Source organism: Capra hircus, chromosome 4 (assembly GCF_001704415.2).
Source record: "Capra hircus breed San Clemente chromosome 4, ASM170441v1, whole genome shotgun sequence".
Classification (NCBI taxonomy): domain Eukaryota; kingdom Metazoa; phylum Chordata; class Mammalia; order Artiodactyla; family Bovidae; genus Capra; species Capra hircus.
In genome coordinates, this window is record NC_030811.1 from 37593248 (window position 1) to 37599530 (window position 6283).

Here is a 6283-nt window from a genome sequence, read left to right on the forward strand (position 1 = left end):
ATATGGTTAACACCAGGCTATGGTCCTTTTAGCAGAAAAGCTCCCGTATGTCAGGAGTTTTTCTAATAATGCTAGGCAGCTGGGCTTTGTACCTTGTGAAAAATGCCAATATATCATTACCCTTAGAGACAGAAACACAAGACAGACTGGATCAGAGGACTGGAGATATAGTGAGCTGCTCCTAATAGAGTTTAACGAATTTAAGGAACCAATTAATGGCCTTGGTTTCTTCCAGGATGTATCATAAGATGTACCCTAGGTTTCCTGTGGATTCAAGGTCACCTTCAGGCCAGTTTAGATATGGCCCCGGCAAATATACCATTGGTATAAGCCTAATGGCTCAAATGACCTGTAATTCAGTGGTATGACCATTTAGCAGGTGTTTGTGTGCCTTCACAGGATCCAAAGATGTAGCTGGCCATATGAAAGCTTTAACAAATTCATGCAGCAGACTATAAATAATAGTAATCAGACAGGCTATTAACCTACTGAATTCTGAGTTCTCTACAATGAGAAAGTCATGTTACAAAGCTGAGTGGTCCTCAGTATCCTTACAGCATCTCAGGAGGCATCTGTGCCATAATTCAGACTGAAGAGTGCTTTTTTCACACCAGATGAATCCTCTATGACAACACATTTAAGGACCCACATGAAAACTCAGAATTCTTCTTCAAGTGATCCACTCCCCAGTCTTCAAGGTCTCTTAAAACGCTGGTTTGGTGCTAAAAGCTCTTGGCTTAAATATTTGGCTAGCTTTATTAACACAACTACCTGTATTACTTGTATTCTATCTATCTTATAAGATTGCTGCATGGCAAATATGTGGCTGAGCCACTGATAGAAGTGATGATGACTATGAGTCTTGAAAGGATTGAATAAATATCCAGTTCTTTATGAGATCAGTAATTGCACTAGTGTAACTCAGGTATGAGAAGAAGCAACAAGAGGGAAGCTTTTCCTGGACCGTAACAGATTAGTAAGATAGGTGATATAGAGGCTTTAGGCTACTGTTAATAGGGCCCATTCCAGTAATAGCACATTGATTGGCCTATCAGTGAAATCCTGGCTTGACCTAGAAGTGAATATTCTTAGCATCATTGGCCAAAATGATCATGAAATACCTTCCAATCCTTCATGCAATTTATGACCATGAGGGGGCACTGCCAACTGAAGAATGTCATTCACCTTTTGTCTCTACTAGTATTGAGTCATTAGCAACTGTAGTCCCTGACTTTTAACACACCCTGAAGAGTCCAGGGTGGAGATCAAGAATGAGGTACTCTCCGCTCTGAGAAAGCTGGCAGACAGATTTTAAAATAGTTAAATATGTTCAGGAAAAAAATCTTGAGCTGAAATTCTTGTATCATCTAATATTTAATAAAGCATTAAAGCCGATAACTAAGATTTGATTCTCACGACTAACAGTAACCTTCTACCGAAATGCGTCCTTGATTGCATGTACCCTTTCATCAAAATTATATGTATATTGACATCCCTGGTGGATCAGATGGTAAAGAATCTGCCTGCAATGCAGGAGACACAGGTTTGATCCATGGGTCAGGAAGCTCCCCTGGAAAAGGAAATAGCAACCCACTCCAGTATTATTGCCTAGAGAATTCCATGGACAGAGAAACCTCGTGGGTTACAGTCAATGGGGTCACAAAGAACTGGACATGACTGAGCGACTAACACTTTTACATTTTTCACTCCCCCCAACCCTTACCACTTTAGAACAGTTTCTCAGAGCTACTGAGAGTTAATGTCCCAGGCTGTGGTCCTGAATAAGACATTGAGCGAACTCAACTCACAGTTCCTATCTTGTGTGGGCTTTTTTTTTTTTTCAGTTGACAACCGTAAGAAGCCTTAATGCACTTCTGCTGGGTCTCCTGGTTGCTCATCTTTGTCATGAGAACAAGTCAGTGTGTGACTTGAATGTGCCCTAGGGTCAGACTATGAGAGATAAAGCCTTGTTCTCAGCCATAGAGCTGCTTCCCTCTGGGACTGGATGGATGGAGTCTAGGACCTGGACCCTCATGCTGGACCTGCTGGGGAGATGGGTGGACACCTGGTTTTCATGTTGACCTTGCTGAGCAGCCCTTTGCTCATTCACTCATCACACTGTCATCTGACTTACTGTCCTCTAGTAAGACTTGCTCAGGTTGACTCTGAAGTCATTTTCACTTATGTGACTCCATATAGGACACTTCATTGCACAGGTGAAGCCAGGGCCTCCTTATTACTGTCTTTGAGAAACAAAGCAGACTGCTGTTGCCCATACCTGCAGTCTATCCATGTCACTGGGCTCAGGAGTCAGGTGTCACCCCATCTACACTGGGCAACTGAGACCAAGAAGTACCAGCCTCAGTAAGTCCCAGATCATGGAAGAGCCCAGGTGGTTGGTGGAACGACAGGGATGATCTCGCTTTTTCCTCCAGAATAGGGTCGTGAGCATGGATGGAGGTAAATCCTGGGTGTGAGGTTCTCAACTCACAGAAAATTTGATTGGAGGAACTTTGTCTGTAAAACCTGGGGAACCTGGACCCACAGCCTAGAGTATGTTTGATAACAATCACATGCCTATGTAGAGGACTTTTCTTGCATTAGCTGTGACCCTTTGAAAGTGAGCAGAGTTGGCTGTGGTTTAACTGTTCTCATTTCCTTGTGACACCCCAGCTACCCCTTGAACAGCCTCAACCAGTAGAGGCCAGTTTGAGCATTTTCCACGAATCAACCACATTTGACAGAGCACGTAAACATAAAAAACCCTGAGAAAATGAAACCTCATCAGCCACACCAGCGCCCTCCCGCTGCCACTCAGGCTGTCACCCCATCCCCAAGGCCCTCCCCTCTCTGTACCTCCCAGGCCAGGGCAGCCCAGGGCAGCCCAGGGCGTGTTGGGGCTGGAAGTTGCTGAGAAGTTGGAAACCACAAGAAACACTGCCCAGCAGGGCCCTAGCCATGGAATCAGCTGCAAAAACTCAGTGATTTGCAAGTTTCCCTTCTTGCCTTCTGTGCTTTCTCAACGTAGAAATAGTTCCAAATCTATAAGAGGAGGGCCACGTATTTGGGCTGAAGAAGCTTAATCAAATTCATGCAAATCAAGGAGTTGATCTAAGTTAGATTTCATCTTTCTTATATCTGGTTGCTTTTATTTTCTTTCCCAAAGAGATTTCTACTTCCTTTCCCAAAGAACCTGCTTAGCAGATACTAAACTGATGAAAAACAAACAAAAAAAGAAGTTTCCAGTTTTAAATGATACATTTGCTTATGTCTGACACATAAAAGGTTTTACTTTAAAAGGTATCGCTAGAGAAAATAGAAAAAAATATGATCTTTTTCCCACCCATGTATCATGCATCGTACATTTTATTCCTGTGCCTATAGAAATACAAGACATACAATTAAATGAACATCATACTTGTTAGTATTATTACTCTATAGAAAAAGTGATCAAAGGACATGAATAAATATTGCACAGAAAAATAAATTTAGTTTTTGTCTATATGAAAAGAATTTGGTTCTCACTTGTCAAAGAAAAGCAAATTTAAACCATGATGAGATGTTATTTTTCACCAGGATGAGCAAAATCCTGACCTTTGACATCGCTCTCCCAACATTCACCTACTTTGTGGTACAAATGCAGACCTAGCCCATGCGTATCCTGGCACTGCTCCTGCTTAACCTTGGATGTCTTTCCTAGTCTCTCTGGGACCTAGTCTTTCCATCAGTGAAATGAGCACTATACTTGAAGCAAACAAACTGCCTACAGAATTCCTGATGCTTACTAAGTAGTCAATACATGCTGCCATTCAAAGAAAAATTTAAAAAAGAGAGAGAGAGCCAAAAAAGAAAATGAGCCCAACAGAACATACAGAGATCATACACTTAGACAAGTTTTCATGGCTAACAGAAATGTGTAATTTTTAGCCTTTTGACTCAGTTAGCTCATCTTGGTGTAGTCCCTTTGGTTATCTCTTATTACTCATGATTTCTAGTTGACAGTTATATAGGACTTTGCTTTTTTAAAAGGGGGAAACCAAGTATTACTTAACTGTAGCCTGCTTGATTGACAGAAAGATTGCAAAGCATGAAGTCAAAGAGAGAAAGAATTCTAAAACAGTAGAGAATGCATAATGGGAAAACTTTGAGAATTATTATCTGAAGTTTCCCTTTTATTGTTGAGAAGTGTATGGACCACTCTAGCTTTATAAAAATCTATTGGGCCTTGAGTGTTTTGATATGGAACTATGCAAATGTTTGCTTAACTTTTCTATTGCTTACCTGTGGATGTAGCCTGTTGTTCTAATATTTATTTTATTGAACCAAGTCTCTTGAACTTTAGTTGCAGAAATCTTATTAGTAGGTGGGAGGTTGGTATTTAACCTCTTCTCAGTCTAGGAGCAAGGACAGGAAATATGGACAGGGGAAGAGGCTGTTGTCTTCATCAACTCTTAGCCTGATAACAAAATTTCCCTGTTTTAATTGAAAGTAAAAATAATCTGTCCTATTTTAACAGCAACTACTGTAGAAGGAAAGGACAGAGTTCCAGTAACCAAACTGCTGGTGTTTAAATCCCAGCTCTGTTTCCTATTAGCTATTTCCCTCTGTAGACACTCCTTACCTTTTCTCTACCTCAGTTTCCCCAATTATATAAAAGATCAAAATGCATATCTCATAGGCTTCTCATGAGAATTAAATAACAGGTACCTAGACCAGCCCCAGAAAGCACTATTCCAGCATTTGCTATTACTGCTTCCTTAAGACTTTAGTCATTAAATTTATAAATTGCTCTGGAAATTTGAAATTATTTAGCTTGAATGCTTTCTTCAAAAGATGGATAAACTAGGCAACATGACATGGTCAAGGAGACGTGACACAGCTGGTTAAAATAGACCAAGTAGGCCAGGTGCTAACTATGGGGTGTGAGGTGGAAACTCTGGTCCAGTGTTCCTCCCCCCATACCATGTGGCAGTCATGCTGTAGTGAAAAAGGACTGGACCAAAAGGATGTCCACCTCCTCCCACCTCAGAAATGCACCTGGATACACAAGAGGCTTCTGCAGGGAGGTTCTGAGGACCTCAGGGCCCATTGAGTCTAAGGGAGGAGCTGGGGTGTCAGGATGCTCAGAGTACCATCCACTGTCCTGCTCTGCCCAAGACTCTCAGTCCAATTGTTACACTCCCCCAAAAAAGCAGTTACTAATCTAGATACACTCCCAAAGAAAAGCAGGATTTCCATAGTGTTGATAACAAGGGGAGTAGGTATGGTGATTCTAGAGAATATACATGAGGAGAAGGCAGACGCACCCATAAGTCCTTAAGAAAATTCTCACTGACTCCTTGAAGAATCTCTTTAGTAAATAAGCAGTGAGTGTCTCGTTTTCTTTTGATTTGCTTTGTTTTGTTTTCCCAGTTGAAAGTGAGTGCTGAGGAAGCTAAAACACACAAGGTAACAAAATATAGAATCTGAGAACAAAGAGAGCTGGCTTTAAATGAGTATTACTAACAAAATAGTGGTGAAGAGCAGATAACTTTATTTCTCTTATCTGTAAAGTGTGGATTATAACTATACCTTCCTTCAAGGGCTCTTAGAGGATTAATGGGATTAATTAATTAATTAATTCTGTTATTCTGGTGAATAACAGAAAATGAGTCCCTCTTCCATCCACATCCAACTTGTCTGCAGGGAAATGAGATTAGAGATGATTCACGATGATCCTGTGTATGTGTAGAATCTATCAATACCATTTCTACCTTAGAGCTGCCAACACTAGATGCTAATGTTGTTGAGGACTTGAATGAACCCAACATCGTTAACTCATGTTCTTCATTCTCATGGAGACAGGGCTCTGTAACTTCATTACCCAGAAGAGGAAATGAAGGTGCAGAGTTCAAATCACTTCCTGAGGTCACACAGATGCCAACAGAGACTCAGGGTTCAAACCCAGGCCCTCCGGTTGGGGAGGGGGCAGTCAGAATCTGTGTGCTTCACCTTCCACCAAATGCCCCTCTGGTGCTGGAGCAATTCTCATGGGGTTTATGTGAGGATCAGGAGACAGTGCTTGTGAGACACTAGTACTATCTGAACATGCACAGTTCAAGGAATGATGGGTGTCACCCTGTCACCATCAGAACATCCCAAACCAATGAGTCCGAATCTGGTGACTTTGAAAGAGGAGACCAGTACTTTCATTTGGCTGAGGTCCTCTTGGGGCCATCGCCCCAAAGGAAGAACCATAACCACCATCTCAGGAAAAGACTTAGAAATGTGTTGTTGATCATTA